Genomic DNA, 23,825 nt, shown 5'->3' on the forward strand with positions numbered 1-23,825 from the left:
GTGTTAACTGTGGGAGTCAGGGCTAACGGGAAAGGAACAGAGGGAGTCAGTACCTGGTGGGATTGGTACATGTTGGTAAGCTGCAGCACACAAACCACAAACCCACTTGTATGTCATCAGATGCCTTTCAGTGAGAGCTGCTTCACTCGTGTGGCACTTTGAAAAAGGTGCTTCTCTGATCTGAATACAGGTTTTGGACTGAAACGGACAAACTGAAGGGCAAACATGTCGGAAACATGTTGAGCGGCAGGTGAGGGCGCTCTTCAGTGTCAGCTGCAGCTACAGCTCTACACTAAACTACAACACTGCCGCTACGCTCACGTCAGATACTCACATGTTCTGCAGCATCCGTCCATGTAACTTACGACTGTTCCACCGATCTGGGATCAGACATAAGGGAAAACTATGTTAAAAAAGACCCTGATGGAAAATATCATCTATTCTAAGGATTAGAAAAATCTATAAATCAATTCACTTTTTCAGCAGTTACGATGTTTGTATATCATCTATATCAAGTTTCAGCAAAACAATTACGAAACAGGAACAAACACCAAACATTGAAAAATGTAATTTGATGTTTATTAGTTTGAAAACTAAGAAAATATTGATTTAAAAGTCCTGAGTCATGTTTAAGACTCAACTCAATAAAATGTGAGACTCTGGTCGGGAGGAAAGCATGAGTGTGTGTGTGTGTGTGTGTGTGTGTGTGTGTGTGTGTGTGTGTGTGTGTGTGTGTGTGTGTGTGTGTGTGTCTGACCTTCATGCACTCGGTCTCGTTGAAGGGGGGGCAGCTGAAGGAGTAGGAGATGAGTGTGGGTCCGGACAAAGTGTCTGTGCAGTCGAACTTCACACAGTTCCACACCCAGGATTTCCCCGGCTGAAAACACACACACACATCATCGATAACAAGTTTCTGAAAACTTGACATCAAATATATAATCACCTTTAGTAACTACAAAATAAAGTTTGAAACTCCTTTGAAAAGGACTTCCTACCTTATAGAGCGCCACCGTCCCGTTCTCATGTTCATAGAGGCAAGAAATGTTCTTACAAGCACCACAACATGTCGACTGGTCTTTGGGAGGGACGTAGATCTGATTCTGAAACACATGCAAACATTTCAGATGAGTCCTCTGAGTGAAATAACAGAACCAGAAGAGGCTTGAGGGTCTCTGCAGAGGGGGGGGGGGGTCTCACCGGCTGGCAGTGGGTGGAGCAGTTGATGCTGGAGGTGCGGAGCAGGTGGAAGCCGCTCGCCGGGTCGAGGCTGCGGCTGCACTGCCGGCTGTGACACAGGCCGTCGTCCCCGTGCTCCACCAGAGTCTGGCCCGGCCGCAGCACCCCCCGCTCGCCAAACACACACACCGCCTCGCGCACTAACCACACACAGAGGTAGAGGTCAGAGGTCACGGTGGACAGAGCGGCAGTAGATGCACTTTCTAATGGAAACTGGCAGAAATAACCTTTTTGTTGCTCATGTTGTTTCTAAATCTTGAATCATTTCTCACCACACTTGTATCTTTTGCAGGAGCACTGGTTCTGTGGGTCGGACAGGAAGGCCCGGTCCAGCTGAGCGGCCTCTCCCTGCAGAGCACGAGGACAAAGAGCTTAGAACACAACATTAAAGACTTTACACAACTTATATAATTCACTGGTACATTTATTCATTCAGGTTTTATGTTGTGGTTTCTTCAAAATGTCAACTTTTCTGAAACTAAGAAAAGAAGCTTGTGACAGATTTTCTTTATTCAGGTTCAAACATGAAAATCAACAAAAAGGCAGAATACACATGTTAAACTCAGAGTTCTATACATGTGTAGATACACTCTGTAAAATATGTGCGAAGAGACGAACTGAATTATAAAAGTCAGGACGTACCAGGCCACATTTTGGGGAAGCGATTTTCTCACAGGAACATTCTGGAAGCAGAAAACAAACAGGATCGACATCTCCACACTTCAGCTTCATGTTTCAGATGTTTAGTCGACAAACAACAAAAGTTTCTGCATCATCATGAATTAAATCTGTGACCTGATATAAACCTGATTTCAGTCTTTTCTATGAAAAAAAGGACCCGACTCTGACGCTGATTTAAAAACCAAGCTAAGGTGAACAAGCTACGAGTTGCAGACGGAGGTTTGGGACCTGAATGCATCATGAACTGTCACGTGACGTACCACATGTTTGGTTTGGGCAGCAGCGACTCGGACCGGACGTCGACAACACCGACATCCCAACAGCACAACTGAGCTGAGGACACCTGTAGGGCTCACACACTGCACACACACACACACACACACACACACACACACACACACACACACACACACACACACACACACACACACACACGATTAACGTGTCAAAACTTCTGCATAAAACTGTATCTGAGAAAAACAAGAAATTACAGAGACACCGACAAAATGTTTATATTTTCCTTTTAAAATGGAGAAGAAGAAAGAAGCATGAAAAGAACATACTTGTACAAGAATCACAACTTTGTGCAAGTACTGCACTTAAAGTAAATATACATGGCACCACTGAATCCTATATATTACCATGAGGGAGAAATAATAATGACATGGGAGGAAGAGGAGAGGAGGTTACTATTGTGTTAATGTTAGAAGGTGTGTGTGTGTGTGTGTGTGTGTGTGTGTGTGTGTGTGTGTGTGTGTGTGTGTGTGTGTGTGTGTGTGTGTGTGTGTGTGTGTGTGTGTGTGTGTGTGTGCGTGCTCTGACCACACTGGTAGGCGGGGCAGCAGCGGTCGGTGACGTTCCCGTCGACCGTCAGCACCTCCCCGTCCCAACAGAGAGGAGGCGTCTCCGGACAGGAGGAGGAACACACTGCAGGAAACACACACTTTGAATGAACCTGCTGACGACTGGACGTAAACACAGGAGCTGATGTGACGTGTGTGTGAACTGACTGCAGATGTGGGCCAGACAGCAGCTGCCGTCGGCTCTGGTGGCGATCAGGGTCTGGTCCTCTCTGCAGGTGGGAACGTCCGACTCACAGAGATCAGGGTCACACTCTGCAACACACAGAAACTAATTCATCCACCAGATCCACGTGTTGGGAAACACTCTTCTTCACCTTCTCACTGAGAGTTAAATGAGGAGATCGACACCAATGAGAAGCTGCAACTAACTCTGAACCAATGAGAAGCTGAAACTAACTCTGAACTAAGTCTAAACTATAAACAGAATGAAAACACTCAAAATAAAAACTCACCACAGACGTAGTGCGGACAGCAGGAGTCCTGCCTGTAGTACGAAACCAGCTTCTCCCCGTACTTACACTCAGGAGGGAGCAGGTCACACAGGCTCTGGTTACAAACTGCAGAGCCACAAATCACATCTTCAACATTGGATTTTCTAATTCTACACCAACTTCTTCAGTTTGAACATTTCAAACTTGCCGCCTCACCGCAGACTCTCTGTGGGCAGCAGCTGGTGTCGTCGGCCAGGCCGATGATCACCTCCCCTGCTCTGCGGCACACGGGCGCCGCCACGTTGGAGCAGTCGTACTCCACGGGGACGATGGAGTCGTTGTCGCAGCGGTACATGCAGCAGGCGTCCTTCGAGGCCTTCCACACCTCGCCGTGAGCACGGGGAGCGCCGGAGCTGTCGGTGCAGGCTGAGGACGCACAAATGACGCCATGATTTCTAGTTCGCTGGTCGTGAGACGACAACACTGAAGCAGACTGCAGGAACAAAGGTTATTATACAGGTCTCGTACATTTAAAACTGACTCAAATCAAGACTGAAGATAATTCATTCATTTTCAGATTTTCTTCACAACCTTGTGTCGTCATAATCTAACTTTGTGACGTCCGGTTTGAGACTTACTGCAAAAAAAAATATTGAGACAACAAAACTGCTTGATATATAATATTTAGAATATGTAGAATTTGATTACGAGCACAAACTTTTCTTCATAAGTATAAAGTATATCCCATAAATATGATTGGTGGCATTTGAACGGATCATTTGGACGACGTGTCCTTCACACTTTGTGTTTCGTCTGTGTCACCATGACAACAGCCTCGTGCACAGCTCCATGCAGAGATGATGGTCTCACTCTGGTGCAGAGGAAGTGGACTCACAGCTTCAACATCTTTTGGACAGATGTTAGAGCAGCGTGACCCATGAACATGGCGTCACAGTCACATGTTACACTGAGACACAGGTGTTGATGATCATAACAAAGTCACATGACACCCTCTCCATGCAGTGAGAACTTCTGAGCCTGTCAGGAACTGACTCTGTCAAACATTTCTTATCCTGAAGTCACAAAAGAACTGAGACGGGCTTGGAAATAAACTCAGTGAAATCATCATGTTGAGACAAGGTTCCACAAAATAACACAAACTGTTCAACACAACAGCCCAAAATGTCCACTGTCTTCTAGGACATCATCTCTCAGTCACTTGTCTCTGCTGTGAACCTCCCATCGACTATTTCAGCATGCTGCTGTTCCCAGAGGCCTGCTACAGTCTCCCCCTTGTGGTTGTTCTGAGTTGGTGGTCGAGAACATACAAACAGATTTACATCATTGTTTTAGAAATTATTTTAGCAACAATTCACAAACTGGACAAACGAAGAATCTTCATCTATGTTTGTATAAAACGTCCTTGGGTCAGTTTTCTATTAAATATGGTAAAATATTTATGAAAGTTTCCTCAGAGACTTAAAAATGCTCTGCTTCACTCCACTCTTCTTCATTCTGTAAATATGACATTCATTTTCTTCTGGTTGTTTCCATTATGTCAAACTGGTGATGTTGTTCATGTACCTGCAGCAAGAGGTGATGTTTCCAATCGTTTGTTTGTAAGATGAAAGAAAACTAGAGTCATGATTCCAGTGAAGTCGGAAGGATGTTTATTGAGCATTAAAGCAGAGACAAGTAGAAACAGAACTTTTCTCTCTGAGATGTTTTTCTTCTCAAGCATCTGGTTTGTCACAGAGGAAATGATCCATGTGTTTGACTCATAGATTGAATATAAAGTTGCTTTGACCGGGATGTTCTGCTGTTATATACTACATCGCCAACTGTGGGTCAAAAAGCAGAGCAACCACCGCTTGCACCTGATGCAGAAATGAAAACGCCCCATTTTTAAGTCCAGAGTTTTGATCTTTGTGTCAAAGACAAAACTCAGATTTTAAACTCAAAGTGATTTAAATGTGTTTAACTTTGTGGAACTAAATCAATTTGTGACGTGGAATCCAGGAACTTAAGATCATAAAGAGACACAGAATGTGGTTATACACACATGGAGACATACTGGAGGGACAAAGGTGGAAAATAGTAAAGACAAAGTTAAATACACTGCAGTGTGACTCTTTACAGAGGGTTTATATATTCTCTGTTGGTGTTGTGTCATTTCAATAAACACATTCTTCATGTGAATAAACACAATCGGTCGCGAGGGGCAAGACTTTGGGCTGCGCGGTGGTTGGCACTGTCCCCTCACAGCCAGAAGGTTCCTGGTTTGAATCCCGGTTCATGGGCTCTTCCTGTGTGGAGTCTGCATGTTCTCCCAGTGTTTTCTCCAGGTGCTCCGGCTTCATCTCACGAACACATGCAAGACTTAGGGTTGTAAATTGGAGACTTACATCGAGCGTAGGTGTGCAATGTGTGAGTGTGAATGGTTGTTTGTCGTGCCCTGTGATCGATCAGACCCATTCGAGATGCCCACCTCCCCACCCAATGTCAGCTGGGATCGGCTCCAGCTCCCCCTGCTGGCCTCCAAGAGGACGAGCGGTAAAGATCGTGAACGGAGGGAAGAGTTCGAAAAAGATGCTGCAAATTCACTCAAAACAGATTTAGAAAAGTGTTGATCTGCAGTCATGTCGTCGTGAACAGAAATAATCTGCTGAGTTTGTTTGTGTTCAGAATATGTGAGTGAATAAAAGAGTGGAGGAGGTGGAGGAGCGTGAGTGTGTCTGCAGACACTGAGTCAAAGGACAGAGCAGCAGATCCACTGATGATGCTGTGTCACATCCACAGGAACACACAGGGAGGATGGTGGACTGGGACACTGTGTGACAGCATTCCCAGAGCAGCTCACCTCTCCTCTGATTCCTCTGGAGCTCTGTCTCCACTCTGCCTCCCCAGCAACAAGGCCCAGTCAGAGCCGCTTCTACACACAAGCTGCTGCTGCTTCAGCCTCTGGATCCTCAGACACAGCTCAGCCCCGTCTCACACACTGTCCTCTTCACACTCACCTTCAAAAAAGATCACTCCCATCTGTTGAGAAGAAGATACTGGGGGTCGCAGACTCACTTCATCAGCTGTGAGTCAGTGATGCAGCATCCAGTAGAAAGAGCAGCAGGGACTTCAGTCCTGTTCAGAGGGAGCAGCTTCTCTGCTTCATGTTCACGTGTTGGAATGAACACGCGAAGAGCTATGTGTTTCCCTGCATGTCAAAGTGCAGAGTGGACACCTGAGAGGTGGATTTACTGCTGTTACAGGTGAAGCGGTATTTTGCCAGTGAGGACAAGCAGAATACAAAGGGGCGGGGTTTACTGTGTATGACCAATCACAGACATGGGACAGTTTCAATTCTGACAGCAGAGCGTCATATTTCACAACCAGGATCAAACTGTTCTATAATAAAATCAGAGGAGAACAAACACATGATCCAGAATAAAAGAAACTCGTGGTTACAGCTGCTAAATGCAGGAAGAACAGCTGGTAAAACATCTGGGATTGTGTCAATGTGTAAGTTACAGCGCCCTGGCATTTGGTGTAAATATATTACGTGACTAATATATAATAACGCAGGTGAACGAGATAAATAACTCGGGCCACGAGATCTGAATCTGTTGTTTACTAACAAGACAGTGGAAGAGAAGAAGATTTGACAGAAACGCTTGAATCCCAGGATGTGGCCTCTGTATAATTATTTTAATGACAGACACACTGTCTCACTGTCTCTGAGGGACACACACTGACTCTGAGGACACACACTGTCTCACTGACTTGAGGACACACACTGACTCTGGAGGACACACACTGTGGTGGACACCTCTGACATCACTACTCAATAGAAACACATAATCTATCTTCAGGAAGCTGACTGAGGCATCTGTGTTTCGGTGACAGGATGAGTCTGAGAGATTGAGATGTTCTTGGGTGAGTTAGAGATAAACTGAACTAACCAGATGTTGATTTAAACTTCCTTATCCGTCTTAAGGAGAGTGTGCACCACACAACAGTGGAGAGTCACTGTGGTCAGTGGGCGGAGCTGAGCACGGGTTGATCTCCAACTTAACCTGGAGCAGGTTAGCCGCTCATCAGAAGTTATTTTCTTTTGTGATTTACTCTCGCAGAAGTGGACGAGGTCTGAGGACTGAAAAACTAAACCTGAAGTTAACCTGATAACCACAAATCCTTGCTTGGTAGCACAGACCCTGGATCTGTGATACTGACTGTGCTTAGTAAAATACTGATGAAAGCAGCGTGACCGACTCCAACCATCTACTGACCCTCACAGTCTCCAGTCACAGGTTGACTCTGTAGAAAACCACACAGCTTCAGTGATCCAACCTGAACAAAGAATAAACTTAACTGTAAATTAAACTGAGTTCATGTGAAAATAACATACAAATATTCATGTCAGCACAGACTCATAACATGGAAGATAAATTTGAAATCAGACATGCTGGATTAAAACGAGTCCTGATTCAGTAAAAATAATGTCGGACCTATTTCTGTCCTGCAGATCAGTTTAGGAAATCCAGAACTAAACCTTACGTGGTTTTAACAAGTAGCTGAATATTTAAAATGTCACAGATTAATTAATGGAAGGACTGCTATGTATGAAGAGGAATTATGTTAAATTAGAATTAAATAAGATCAATTGGGTATAAATGCTGTATTATAGATATGAGATCTACAAAGTCAGTCAGTGAACTGACCTCAGAGTCTCCAGTCGACAGGTTGACTCTGTAGAAACCACACAGCTCTTCACTGCTGAGTTCTGGTGGGTCGTGCTGGTCACCAGATCCAGTTCTCTTTAGATGAGAGGGAGTTTGACCTCAGAGCTGAAGCCAGAGAAGAACAGCTGATCTCTGACAGTCTGCAGTCCTTCAACCTGATAAATAAATATGAATATTTGAATGTGTCCTCCCTGTTGTTGGGGACCATCATGTCAACACAGACTCCTCAACATGCTGACCTCAGTGTCCAGTCTATGACCTGAAGATAAACATCAGATCAGGACATGTTGGACCATTGTTTCATTCATCACCTTTCTTCTGTGTGTTTGGTCACTGAGCAGGTTTGTGTAATTAAACACTGTTTAAAGTAGGGATGGCTCCTGACAGTCACTTCCTGTTTGTTTCTATACTTATCAACTGTGCAACGTGTTTCAATAAGAATGTGTCTTATTTTGAAAACCTGAGGAGGACGAGTGCTCGGCCTCAGTCCACATGTTATTTACTGACACCTTCTTAGTGATCAGGAGCAGGTGAGTGCAGGTGACATTGCATGAAAAGAAGAATTTGTGTCAGTTAGTGTCACTGCAAATTTCCGGTTAACGGCTGTTCACAGGAATCTGCAGGCAGCACAGACAACTGCCGGGAATTGACGCGGGGTTCCAGTTTCTGGCAGTTTTACAAGCCTGAGAATGTTGGCAGGTGACCCCCCCCTTCTCCTAGGCCTAGGGGAGACTTTCACATGTAAACTACAATGCTGTGAGCCTTTACAAATGCAAATCATATTTCACTCAGTGGGAAGCTGAGGTAACACCTTTTCTAAAAGGTACCAAGGTACCAACTAAAATATCTGGCTTAAAATAAATATAAATCTTGAAATTGTAGCTTATATAGATTTCCTTACATAAGTAAGTGTACTACAATGAATTGTTACTGTATACCATGAGCAAAGTTCAATTCAAAAATTTTAAACAGTGCAATTTATTCTTCAACATTTGCCTGTCAAGCTCATCCATATAATATGTTGGAATGGAGAGAGTGGCACCACTGTACAGTTTTCTAAGAGAAGTCTTTCTGCTGACACCAAAACACTGTGCTTCACATAAACTGCTGTGTCATCGCTATCAAAGTCCCAAATATTTGTCCTCCCAAAATACTGGCAAACTCAGCACCATATTCACATGTCCATGGCGTACTTGTTGCTGCTGACTCTGCTGAAATTGCCTCATAATTCTGAACTTCCACGTCCTGTTGTTGTTATTAAACTTTCTCAGTATTCCATTAAAACACTCCAACACTTTTATCCAAAGCGATTTACAATAAGTGCATTTAACCATGAGGGTATGAGGATGAGAAGTACAATTTAAAACCACTGCTTCAAAAGTGAAAAGGTCTTTTGTAGTTTTACTCTGAAAACGCTACACTCAGCTTCATGCTACGCCACTGCTAACGCCAACGCGTAGAGGGTCTGGCCCAATCACAGCCTCGTGGGAAGAAATGCCTGGTCTCCCCGCAGGACAAGAAACTAGCGGCTCGTGTTTTGGCGTGGTCCGACGAAAGTGACTCTGTTTTCGGTGTAGAAAACTGCTGAAGTCGGACACAACACTGCTCTGGAGGAGAGGAGGAGTGCGCTGAGCAAAGCCGCTGGCCCAGTGTGGACGAGTCGAGGCGGAGAAGACGCGCACAATCCCAAAATTATGGTAAGAGCTACAGAGAGAAGCCATTGCTAACTGCTAAGCCAACTCTTAGATCTGAATAGCTGTTAACAACTGTGGGATTAGCGAAAGTTGCTAAAAAGAAGAAGAGAGCATCGAGTGCTTGAGCAGAATCTATGCATGTTTAAAAATATGTACTTTAACTGCTTAAACTTAAGAGTTTGTTAAGTTAAGTTTTTTCATGAACGTGACTTTCTGTTGTATTTTATAGAAACTGCCTTACTCGCCATGAAGGAGCAAGGGGAAGATGAAATAAAATACATTCTCCAGGTTTACTTTATCTGATCCATTCATCATTGTGTTTTCACAGCCTGAGCCCCCCCCACACACACACACACAACAAGGCAGTCACTGCACATTTGGCAAAGAGACATTTCAAGCTTCACATGATTAGTTTTTCACTGGCTAGGCCAGTTGTGTTTTTACATTATTTGTGCTGTATGTAAAGCTTTGACTCAACATATACCTTGTTCATATTTTTTCCCTCTACAATATGTTTAACGTATAACATCAAGCATCACATGAATGAATGTATAGTCTTCAGTAGCTGCAGTGCTTTTGGTAAAGGCTTACTAATAATTAATAATAAATATTAATTAATAATATATATAATATATATTAATATAAATTATTAGTAATAATAACTATATATTAATTATTATATTATTAATATTGTGTGGGAGGGGTTTACTCACGTGTGTATTATAATGACCCAGGGTGACCAATAGCAGCAGATCTACCAGCCAATCACAAGTGACTTTTTGTTTCAAAGGTCTGTGGTTCTTATCCAATGGTGAAGGAGATAAGTTCTCACAGGCGATTTCATTGCGATTCATATGCACTAGATAACACCTTCACTCCGCGACCCACGGCGAACGCCTCCCCAGCCCCACCACTGCTATACCGGGGTTTGTTTCTGCCCGCTTGTGTCACGGGCGAACGTGAATTCGCCTCCTGTAATCGGGCACTAACTGCCAGGAATTAGGCGAAGTTTGCAGGCGTTGCAGTGACGAAATTCGGCTTTTCGTCTAGTGTGAATGGAGTTGGGCTGATGAGGTGGACGTGACTGACAGACTGGGTGATGATACAGATGACTGAGGGACAGTGAGCAGAGCAGAACTGAGACAATTTAAATAAATAATGACCGAATAAGAAAGAAAGTTGAAAAGTGAAGAAGGATTTAAGGACCTCAGAGTCTCCAGTTGACAGTTTGGATTCTCCAGTCCAGAACACAGCAGCTTCACTCCCAACTTGCAGGTAGTTTTCACTCAGATCCAGTTCTCTCAGATGTGAGGGGTCTGACTTCAGAGCTGAGGCCACAACTTCACAGTGAGTCTCTGAGAGTCAGACAACCACCGAGTCTGTGATTGAAGAAAATATCTGTTAGAATAAACAGAAAACACAACATTCATACAAAATGGATCATGTGACCCTCACCCTGGTAAATCCTTTTTGCCTCATGAACATGTTAAAACTCCAGAGAATCCTCAGATTTGGTACAAGCGTTCATTTAGACTGACAGAGGAACTTATTAGATTCAGGTGGTCAAAGGTCAAAGGTCAAGGTCACAGAACATGTTTCTGGCCTCTTGAACATGATGTCTCAAGTCTTTAGGGGGATTTTCACATTTTGACCAGTTGGACTCAAAGATAAACTGGATTAGATTTCAGTGGTCAAGGTCAAAGGTTACAGTGACTCTCATATTATTGTGAATGCAACATGTCAGGAACCTGAGGGACGCCTGACACTGCACTGGCTGGGTGGCGACAAACGCAGGGGGTGGTAATTTAGTTTGACCAGAAAGAAGAATAAACGAGTATTTCCAGTTCTGCTTTTCAGTTTAAAGGAACAGTCAGTGATTCTCATCCTAGAGACGGCTTAGAGATGGTTGTATGCAGGAAAATCCCAGTAGATCAGCAGTTTTTGAAATACTCAGACCAGGCACCAACAACCATGCCACGTTCAAAGTCACTTAAATCCCTTTCTTCCCCATTCTGGATGCTTGGTTTGAACTTCAGCATGTCGCCTTTCACCACGTCTAGATGCCTAAATGCAATGAGAGTTGCTGCCGTGTGATTGGCTGATTAGCTATTTGTGTTAACAAGTAATTAAAACAGATGCCTAATAAAGTGTCTATAGTCGACTGAGATATCAAGTGTTCAAACTCCAGCACAGTGATCACGGATTTCACTCTCCACATCTGACTTAGTTGCCTTATATGTAAATGGGAGAATAAATGAGAATGTATAAATACAAACCAAATGTATACATATATTTGTGTATCCATACGTATAAACTCACACACACACACACACACACACACACACACACACACACACACACACACACACACACACACACACACACACACACACACACACACACACGCACACACACACACACACACTCACTCCAGCCAGTAGCCACTTATCCTTGAGCGGTCTCAGGGCCTGAGCCAATCTCTGACACTGAATCTCAGTCTCCAATCAACCTAACTCCGATCTACATGTCTTTGGGTTTGTGGAGGAAGCTGAGAACCTAGAGAAAACTCCTGCAGACACCAGAGAACCTCCTCCTCACAGAAAAGCTGCACCAATGAAAATGACACTTACACCATGCTGCCTCAAACAATGAGAAGTATTTAACACTGAGGTATTTGAAGAACGACTCATCTACACTGATTGAACATGTGTTGATCATGTCTGGACTCACAGAGCCTTTCCTGCAGTTCCTCACAGCTGGGATCAGTCTCCATAGACCCTGGTCTGATGTGTTGAACTTCTCCAGGTCCAACTCATCCAGAACCTCCTCTGACATCTGCAGCATGTAGGCCAGAGCTGAGCAGTGGATCTTCAGAGAGTCTCCTTGATCTGTTCTTTTGACGGCCAGGAACTGTTGCATCTGCCGATGAACTGAGTGGTCGCTTCATCTCAGTCAGACAGTGGAAGATGTTGATGCTTCTAATAGAGAAATGTCACCACTCTGCATCTTCCTTCAGGTTGTTGATGACTCTCTGGATGATCTCTGGATTGCTCTCTGTCCCACCCAGCAGGCCTCCTAAGACTCTCTGGGTTGGACTCCAGACTAAGGCCGTGAAGGAAGCGAACAAACAGGTCCAGATGACCATTTGTACTGGTGAGGGATTTCTCCATGGTTCTCTTCAGAGGTCATCCAGGGAGGAGGTACTGCCTGTGTTTCCATGTTCCCAAGAAGTGGTTGAGTTCTTCTGTGTTCCTCTTGGTGTAACAGTGGAACAGTGTAGACTGCAGCCAGAAACTCCTGAACGCTCAGATGAACAGCAGTAGACTGGGATTTCCTGGAAGATCACACACCTCTTCTGAAGATCTCAGTACAAACTCCTGAGTACAGACTGAGGCCTCTGGGACATTAAGACCACACCGCTCCAGGTCTTCTTGCAGAACATGATGTTTCCTTCCTCCAGATGTTTAAGTGCCAGCCCCCCCAGCTTCAGAAGAACGCCCTGCCAGCCTCCGTCAGCTGCTGTGGAGTCGCCTCATGTCCCTCACCGTCATTCTGTTGTTCTTCCTCTTGGTCTGAACCAGCAGGAAGTGAGTACAGGTCAGTCAGGGTCTTGGGTAGCTCTCCTGGTCTGTGTGGTCAACATGTGCTCCAGAACTGTAGCACTGATCCAGCAGAAGACTGGGATTTGACACATGATGTGGAGGCTCCTGGACTTTGATGTGTGAGATGATTCTGCTGCACAGCTCTTCATCACTGAATCTCCTCTGAAGTACTCCTCCTTCTGGGCGTCCGTGAAGCCTCGTACTCTGTGACCCTGTCAACACGTGCAGGAGGGATCTGATTACCGCAGGTCTGGAGGTTATCCAGACGAGACGAGGAAGTGAGATTCCCTGGATGAGGTTTTTCGCCGCAGCACGTTGACTGATGACCTCTGTGTGACATCAGACACAATCCTTTCTTGTGGTTGAAGTCCAGAGAAAGTCTGCTTTCATCCAGGCCGGGCCAAAATATGAATAAAGGTTTACAGACAGCGAGCCTCTGCCGTGATTTCTGTAACGCTGGGATGGAAACACGGAGCAGCGTGAGAAGACTGTGCTGCTGGTTCACCAGGTTCAGCTCCTGAACGAAAGCACGGTCAGCAGACCCACATCTTGGCTTAAACCTCTGCCCAGTCCAGAGTGAACTTCTGCACCGAGAAGGTTTTTCCAACGCCAGCGACGCTCGCGTTGGTCAGGACGACTCTGATGCTGCTCTGCTGGTCAGTTAAGGCTTTAAAGATGTCAAGTACTCCTGATGGGAGGTCGTGGGAGGCTCTTCATCTTGGAAGCCGCTCCTGCTGCTCCCACCTCATGTTGAGTATTAACCTCTTCACTTGTCCCTCTGTGATGTAGAGCTCAGTAGATCCTGTTGAGGAGGGTTCTACTTCCTGTTTCATCAGTTCCTTCAGTCACATGTTCACATCTCCTCCTCAGACTGAGCTTATGTTCATCTAAACCTCCTGCAGACCACGCATCTGCTGAAAGACAAGAAACAATGTCAGAGACAGAGGACCTGAGAATCTGATGATTGTTTACCAGATACAGAAAAATACAGAAAATAAAAAAGCTTTTTAACTTTGTGCTTTTATAACGATGTTAAATGCTGATGCTGTATGAAGGAACAAAATAAACAACATGTGCTGATGTCAGAAGTGAAGACATCAGCAGACACATGTACAGTGGCTGCTCTGACCGGCTGTCTGAGCTCCAGCTCCTGTTCTGGATCTTTGTCCACACTGGGGACAGGAGGAGTCTCCTGAAGAACCAGACTGGTCCCAGTATGAGGTGATGCACTGTCTGCAGAACCAGTGTCCACAGATGGTGGAGACTGGATCTTTCAGGACGCCCTGACATGAAGCAATGTTATGACGACTGCTCTCCTCAGAAACATGACCTCTTCCTCTCCCTGTGAAGACATTTCCTGATAAGTCACATGTCACAGTCACAGGTTGTCACATGTTCAGAGGACTGATGTAAGCTACTTTATGTGTGGAATTTGCAGATCCAAATAAAAATGAGTCTCTAGTGAATTTCAAAGTGGTTTCATAAGGAGCGTGTTGGTTCTTGGTGGAGGTCTTGCTTTCTTGAGGATTCTGAGAGATTAGTCACTGTCTCACGAAGCTGTGTCTCACGAAACACTAGAGGAAACTAAATCCTTCAGAGCAGGTCACAGTGAAACAGTCTCTTACTCTGTGGAGGGTCCAGGTTCATTACTGAAGGTTAGAGGCTGATGCATGGACCAGTCACTTCTTCAGAGACACAGCATAACCCTGAGACTTGCTCTCAGTCTGTGTCCTAATTCTGCAAACACAAACATACAAAGCTATTCAGAACACATCATTCACTGGTTCATTCTCTGAGGATTCAGCTTGAGGTTCAAGTATGTTTGTAGTGCAGGTCTCTTACTTTGTGTGTGAGGGTCCAGGTTCATTACTGAAGCTTTATGATGACCCATGGACCTGGTCACTCTTCAGAGACACACAGCTGGACCCTGAGACTCTGCTCTGTCCTCCTCTTCCTCCTCATAATCACTCATCTTCAGTCTGAGAGGAAAACACTGTGAGCCTGGCACACACAATGAACCAGGTACATAAACTCAGTGTTTCTGCAAGAAAATAGAGTCAACCCTCCTACACTGTGTCCCTGTTGTCACGGTAACCTGAGACAGTTGTAGGTTTAATGTTGACTCTGGCCGATCACAAAGCTTTGAGTCAAACTGTTGATTGACTGACAGAAGTTCATCCGAATCTTCTTCTCTCAAAGTCCACGAGTAAAACTGACTCAGAGTCAGTGACAGTAAAAATATGAATGAATAATATGAATGTTGCTGAACACTCACCAGCCTCAGACTTCACGTTTCCTCCGTCTTCGCTCGCTGTTGGCAGTTAAAACAAAGACTTCAACACTTCCACTTTCACTGGTCATTTTCTGCAGTTACTGGAAACCACGTGACTCGTGTGTGTGTGTGTGTGTGTGTGTGTGTGTGTGTGTGTGTGTGTGTGTGTGTGTGTGTGTGTGTGTGTGTGTGTGTGTGTGTGTGAGCCCTACAGGTGTCCCCTAGCTCAGCTGTGCTGTTGGGATGTCAGTGTTGTCGACGCCCCTCGTCCGAGTCACATGCCCAAACCAAACATGTGGTGTCGTCACGTGACAGTTCATGATGCATTCAACCTCAGTCCTGTCCGTGTCCTTGGATAACTTGTGATCCGTGTTTCTTAAGTGTTGGAGCGCAGGTCAGAGGAGGAGACAGACTCGACAGAGACTCGACACAGACCGACCTTTAATGTTCGCCTGTCCTGAAGCAGCGGTGTTAGAATTATTCTGCGGTGGAAACCTCTGACACTGTGAACGCATTGGAAAACACGAGTCATTGAGTTCAGCCCTTCATCGATGCAGAGTCCACATCGCGGATGCATCTAAGAATCGAGACCTTTCCACACCTCTAGTGTGGAACGGGCAAAACCGAACCCTGTCAGGCCCTGGGCCTGTATCACCCAATGGACGTACGGGGTTGGTGTGGGGGTGCAGTGTGACAGTAAAACCTTCATAAAGTTGTGTTCAAACTCACTCCGCTCACTTTTCTTCCTCCTGCTCATCCCAGTGAAATGTGGAGTCTGGACACTTCCCTGTTCTCAGGCTCCTCCTCTCTCTTTACAGTAGATATGAGAGTTGCTCACAGACCATTTAAAGCTCCAGGTGTGTAAGACTCAGTGAAAGGATCCATCTTTTGAATTAAATATAAATAACTAGTGATGTTTCCACTAGTGTGTTTTGATCTAAATTGTATGAATCACAGTTTTCTTGACTTCTAGAATGGGAAGATCTGTATCACGTTATAACGTGAAACCAAGCACGTTGTCCTGTGGAGTGGAGCTTCCTTGAAACAGTTGGCCACAGGAGGAAACAGTGCATTTGTTGGGGACTATTTCCAGCGGCGGATGGAGCTCTATGGCAGAAACACATGAGATGTGTCAGGCTGTGGATGCACACACAATATGTTTATATCAATAGCAAGTTTATATAAAATATATTTTATATGTTATCACAAACGAAGAATCTTCATCTACGTTTACATAAAACATCCTTGGGTCAGTTTTCTATTAAATATGGTGAAATATTTATGAACATTTCCTCAGAGACTTAAAATGCTCTGCTCTTCATCGACTCTTCTTCATACTGTAAATATGACATTCATTTTTCTTCTGGTTGTTTCCATTATGTCAAACTGGTGATTTTGTTCATGTACCTGCAGCAAGGAGGTGATGTTTCCACCTGTTTGTTTGTAAGATGAAAGAAAACCAGAGTCATGATTCCAGTGAAGTCGGTGGAAGGATGTTTATTGAGCATTAAAGCAGAGACAAGTAGAAACAGAACTTTTCTCTCTGAGATGTTTTTCTTCTCGTTACATCTGGTTTGTCACAGAGGAAATGATCCATGTGTTTGACTCATAGACTGAATATAAAGGCTTTGACTGGGATGTTCTGCTGTTATACTACAGCGCCACCTGTGGGTCAAAAAGTAGAAAAGCAACCACCGCTCTGCACCTGATGCAGAAATGAAAACGTCCCATTTTTAAGTCCAGAGTTTTGATCTTTTGTGTCAAAGACAAAACTCTGATTTTAAACTCAAAGTGATTTAAATGTGTTTAACTTTGTGTGGAACTAAATCAATTTGTGACGTGAATCCAGGAACTTTAAGATCATAAACAGATACACAGAATGTGGTTATACACACATGGAGACATACTGAGGGACAAAGGTGGAAAATAACAAAGACAAAGTTAAATACACTATATGTGACTCTTTACAGAGGGTTTATATATTCTGTTGGTGTTGTGTCATTTCAATAAACACATTCTTCATGTGAATAAACACAATCGGTAGCGAGGGGCAAGACTTTGGGGCTGCGCGGTGGTTGGCACTGTCGCCTCACAGCAAGAAGGTTCCTGGTTTGAATCCCGGTTCAGATGGGCTCTTCCTGTGTGGAGTCTGCATGTTCTCCACATTCACTCAAAACAGATTTAGAAAAGTGTTGATCTGCAGTCATGTCGTCGTGAACAGAAATAATCTGCTGAGTGTGTTTGTGTTCAGAATATGTGAGTGAATAAAAGAGTGGAGGAGGTGGAGGAGCGTGAGTGTGTCTGCAGACACTGAGTCAAAGGACAGAGCAGCAGCAGATCCACTGATGATGCTGTGTCACATCCACAGGAACACACAGGGAGGATGGTGGACTGGACACTGTGTGACAGCTGATCTCAGAGCAGCTCACCTCCTCTGATTCCTCTGGAGCTCTGTCTCCACTCTGCCTCCCAGCAACAAGGCCCAGTCAGAGCCGCTCTACACACAAGCTGCTGCTGCTTCAGCCTCTGGATCCTCAGGACACAGCTCAGCCTCCGTCCACACACACTGTCCTCTTCACACTCACCTTCACTAAGATCACCACCATCTGTTGAGAGAAGAAGACATCAGTGTTTCCAGAGACTCACTTCATCAGCTGTGAGTCAGTGATGCAGCACATCCAGTAGAAAGAGCAGCAGGGACTTCAGTCCTGTTCAGAGGTGGAGCAGCTTCCTCTCTGCTTCATGTTCACGTGTTGGAATGAACACGCTAAGAGCTAAGTGTGTTTCCTCTGCATGTCAAAGTGCAGAGTGGACACCTGAGAGGTGGATTTACTGCTGTTACAGGTGAAGACATGTTTCACTGTGTGAGCACGTGCACATAAAAGGGGCGGGGTTTACTGCGTATGACCAATCACAGACATGGACAGTTTGACTGACAGCAGAGCCTCATATTTCACAACGAGGATCAAACTGTTCTATAATAAAAATCAGAGGAGAACAAACACATGATCCAGAATAAAAGAAACTCAGTCACAGCTGCTAAATGCAGGAAGAACAGCTGGTAAAACATCTGTGATTGTGTCAATGTGTAAGTTACAGCGCCCCCTGGTGGCATTTGGTAAAAATATATTACGTGACCACGATATAATAACGTGTGTGAACGAGATAAATAACTCGAGGCCACGAGATCTGAATCTGTTGTTTACTAACAAGACGAGTGGAAGAGAAGAAGATTCTTGATGAGAAACGTTTGAATCCCAGGATGTGACACACAGTGTCTCACTGTCTCTGAGGACACACACTGTCTCACTGTCTCTGAGGACACACACTGTCTCTGAGGACACACACTGTCTCACTGTCTCTGAGGACACACACTGACTCACTGTCTCTGAGGACACCCACTGTCTCTGAGGACACACACTGACTCTGAAGACACACACTGTCTCTGAGGACAGACACTGTCTCTGAGGACACACACTGTCTCACTGTCTCTGAGGACACACACTGTCTCACTGACTCTGAGGACACACACTGTCTCACTGTCTCTGAGGACATACACTGACTCACTGACTCTGAGGACACACACTGTCTCACTGTCTCTGAGGACACCCACTGTCTCTGAGGACACAAACTGACTCTGAGGACACACACTGTCTCTGAGGACAGACACTGTCTCTGAGGACACACACTGTATCTGAGGACACACACTGACTCTGAGGACACACACTGTCTCTGAGGTCACACACTGTATCACTGTCTCTGAGGACACACACTGTCTCTGAGGACAGACACTGTCTCTGAGGACACACACTGTCTCACTGTCTCTGAGGACACACACTGTCTCACTGACTCTGAGGACACACACTGTCTCACTGTCTCTGAGGACATACACTGACTCACTGACTGAGGACACACACTGTCTCACTGTCTCTGAGGACACCCACTGTCTCTGAGGACACACACTGACTCTGAGGACACACACTGTCTCTGAGGACAGACACTGTCTCTGAGGACACACACTGTATCTGAGGACACACACTGACTCTGAGGACACACACTGTCTCTGAGGTCACACACTGTATCACTGTCTCTGAGGACACACTGTCTCTGAGGACACACACTGTCTCTGAGGTCACACACTGTCTCACTGTCTCTGAGGACACACACTGACTCTGAGGACACTCACTGTCTCTGAGAACACACACTGACTCTGAGGACACACACTGTCTCACTGACTCTGAGGACACACACTGACTCTGAGGACACACACTGTCTCACTGTCTCTGAGGACACACACTGACTCTGAGGACACACACTGTTTCAGAGGACACACACTGTGGTGGAAACCTCTGACATCACTCCTCAATAGAAACACATGGACCTATCTTCAGGAAACTGACTGAGTGCATCTGGTGTTTTGGTGACAGGATGAGTCTGGAGAGATTGAGATGTTCTGGGTGAGTTAGAGATCAACTGAACCAACCAGACGTTGATTTAAACTTCCTTATCCTTCCCTTTAAGGAGAGTGTGCACCACAACAGTGTAGAGTCACTGTGGTCAGTGGGCGGAGCTTTATACGAGGTTGATCTCCAACTTAACCTGGAGCAGTTTAGCCGCTCATCATAAGTTTCCATGGTGATTTACCTCGTTAAGAAGTGGACGAGCTTTGTAGGACTGAAAAACTAAACCTGAAGTTAACCTGATAACCACAAATCCTGCTTGGCAGCACAGACCCTGGATCTGAACTGTGATACTGACTGTGTTTAGTAAAATACTGATGAAAGCAGCGTGGACTGACTCCAACCATCTACTGACCTCACAGTCTCCAGTCGACAGGTTGGACTCTTCTTTAGACGAAGCAGCTTCTTCACTCCTGAGTCCTGCAGGTTGTTGTACCTCAGATCCAGTTCTCTCAGATGAGAGGGGTTTGACCTCAGAGCTGAAGCCAGAGAAGAACAGCTGATCTCTGACAGTCTGCAGCTCCACAACCTGAATAAAGGATAAAACTTAACTGTAAATTAAACTGAGTTCATGTGTGAAAATAACACACAAATATTCATGTGAGCACAGACTCATAACATGGAAGATAAATATGAAATCAGACATGTTGGACTAAAAACGAGTCCTGATTCAGTAAAAATATATTATTTGGACCCGGTCTCTGTCCTGCAGATCAGTTTAGGAAATCCAGAACTAAACTCAGTGTTTTAACAAGTAGCTGAATATTTAAATTGTCACAGATTAATTAATGAATGGATTCAAGTTATGTATGAATTATGTTAAATTAGAATTAAATGAGATCAATAGTAAAACTTTATTGATATAGTACTTTTTAAAAACAGAGATTACAAAGTGCTTTGACAGCAAAACAAGAAAAGTAAATAAAAACTTGAACCCATAAAAGCAGTAAAATGACAATAGAGATAAATGAACAAGTAAATAAAAGGTGAAAATGATAAAAGCACAGTAAAAACACAACATCACATAAAAGCAAGTCTATAAAAATGGGTTTTAAGAAGTGATTGAAAAGAAGTCACTGACTCTGCCTTATCTCCTCAGGGGCCGTTCCAAAGCCGAGGGCCCTGATGGTAAAAGCAACACGGGTTTAGTTTTCAACCTGGACTTTGGAACAGCAGGATCCACCTGAGGATCTAAGGCTGCGTGCAGGAACATACGGGCTCAATAATTATGTGATGTAGTTTGGGGCCAGATGCTTTAAAAGTGATCAGTAAAATCTTAAAATCAATTCTAAAACGGACAGGGAGCCAATGGAGAGAAGCGAGGATCAGGGAGATGTGATGTTGCCGTTTAATACCAGTGAGAAGCTGCTGCGTTCTGAACTGGTTGGAAACTAATTGTTGTTTTCTTTACCCTAAAATGAGACATTTATATTTAACTACATTATATTTACATACTTTATATTTACATCAGGAGCGGGTCCTCTCTACAGAGACAGCCATGTTTTTTACAGTAGCCCAGACTGGACAAACTAAACCTTTTGAGTTTCTGTGACAACTGAAGCTTCCACAGGTTCTCTTGCATGTTTGGAAGGGGAAGGTTTAGCTGCAACATGACACTTCACCACTAGATGTCACTAAATTCTACACACTGAACCTTTAACAATAAAACATGATGTCTGACCTCAGAGTCTCCAGTCGACAGGTTGGACTCTGTAGAAAACCACACAGCTCCTTCACTCCTGAGTCCTGCAGGTTGTTGTAGCTCAGATCCAGTTTTCTCAGATGAGAGAGGGTTTGACCTCAGAGCTGAAGCCAGAGAAGAACAGCTGATCTCTGACAGTCTGCAGCTCTTCAACCTGAATAAAGAATACAACTTAACTGTAAATTAAACTGACCTCATGTGTGAAAATAACACACAAATATTCATGTGAGCACAGACTCATAACATGGAAGATAAATATGAAATCAGACATGTTGGACTAAAAACGAGTCCTGATTCAGAAAAATGTATTATTTGGACCCGATCTCTGGTCCTGCCCAGATCAGTTTAGGAAATCCAGAACTAAACTCAGATGTGTTTTAACAAGTAGCTGAATATTTAAATGTCACACATTCATTAATGAATGGATTCAAGTTATGTATGAAGAGGAATTATGTTAAATTAGAATTAAATGAGATCAATTGGGTATAAATGCTGTATTATAGACATGAGATCTACAAAAGTCAGTCAGTGAACTGACCTCAGAGTATCCAGTCGACAGGTTGGACTCTGTAGAAAACCACACAGCTCCTTCACTCCTGAGTCCTTCAGCTTGTTTTCAGTCAGATCCAGTTTTCTCAGATGAGAGGGTTTGACCTCAGAGCTGAAGCCAGAGAAGAACAGCTGATCTCTGACAGTCTGCAGCTCTTCAACCTGAATAAAGAATACAACTTAACTGTAAATTAAACTGAGTTCATGTGTGAAAATAACACGCAAATATTCATGTCACACAGACTCATAACATGGAAGATAAATATGAAATCAGACATGTTGAACTAAAAACGAGTCCTGATTCAGTAAAAATTTATTATTTGGACCCGGTCTCTGTCCTGCAGATCAGTTTAGGAAATCCAGAACTAAACTCAGATGTGTTTTAACAAGTAGCTGAATATTTAAAATGTCACAGATTAATTAATGAATGGATTCAAGTTATGTATGAAGAGGAATTATGTTAAATTAGAATTAAATTAGATCAATTGGGTATAAATGCTGTATTATAGATATGAGATCATAAAAGTCAGTCAGTGAACTGACCTCAGAGTCTCCAGTCGACAGGTTGGACTCTGTAGAAACCACACAGCTCCTTCACTCCTGAGTCCTGCAGCTTGTTGTTAGTCAGATCCAGTTCTCTTAGATGAGAGGGGTTTGACCTCAGAGCTGAAGCCAGAGAAGAACAGCTGATCTCTGACAGTCTGCAGCTCTTCAACCTGAATAAAGAATACAACTTAACTGTAAATTAAACTGAGTTCATGTGTGAAAATAACACGCAAATATTCATGTCACACAGACTCATAACATGGAAGATAAATATAAAATCAGACATGTTGACTAAAAACGAGTCCTGATTTAGTAAAAATAAATTATTTGGACCCGGTCTCTGTCCTGCAGATCAGTTTAGGAAATCCAGAACTAAACTCAGATGTGTTTTAACAAGTAGCTGAATATTTAAAATGTCACAGATTAATTAATGAATGGATTCAAGTTATGTATGAAGAGGAATTATGTTAAATTAGAATTAAATGAGATCAATTGGGTATAAATGCTGTATTATAGATATGAGACTTACAAAAGTCAGTCAGTGAACTGACCTCAGAGTCTCCAGTCGACAGATTGGACTCTGTAGAAAACCACACAGCTCCTTCACTGCTGAGTCCTGCAGGTCGTTGTTACTCAGATCCAGTTCTATCAGATGAGAGGGTTTGACCTCAGAGCTGAAGCCAGAGAAGAACAGCTGATCTCTGACAGACTGCAGTGATCCAACCTGAATAAATAATAATAATAATAAACTTTATCGAAATAGTACTTTTAAAAACAGAGTATACAAAGTGCTTTGACAGCAAAACAAGAAAAGTAAATAAAAACTTGAATCCATAAAAGCAGTAAAAAGACAACATCACATAAAACAAGTCTATAAAAATGGGTTTTAAGAAGTGATTTAAAAGAAGTCACTGACTCCGCCTTATCTCCTCAGGGGCCGTCCAAAGCCGAGGGCCCTGATGGTAAAAGCACGGTCACGGTTTAGTTTTCAACCTGACTTTGGAACAGCAGGATCCACCTGAGGATCTAAGGCTGCGTGCAGGAACATACGGGCTC

The 23,825-nt window shown here is 44.0% G+C and overlaps 1 pseudogene; it reads right to left on the bottom strand.

Moving 5' to 3' along the window:
- Positions 1 to 317: 317 nt before the first annotated feature.
- LOC124851931 lies at positions 318 to 22,917 on the bottom strand (annotated as a pseudogene).
- Between the last annotated feature and the right edge of the window lie 908 nt (positions 22,918 to 23,825).

Source organism: Hippoglossus stenolepis, chromosome 1 (genome assembly GCF_022539355.2).
Source record: "Hippoglossus stenolepis isolate QCI-W04-F060 chromosome 1, HSTE1.2, whole genome shotgun sequence".
NCBI lineage: Eukaryota > Metazoa > Chordata > Actinopteri > Pleuronectiformes > Pleuronectidae > Hippoglossus > Hippoglossus stenolepis.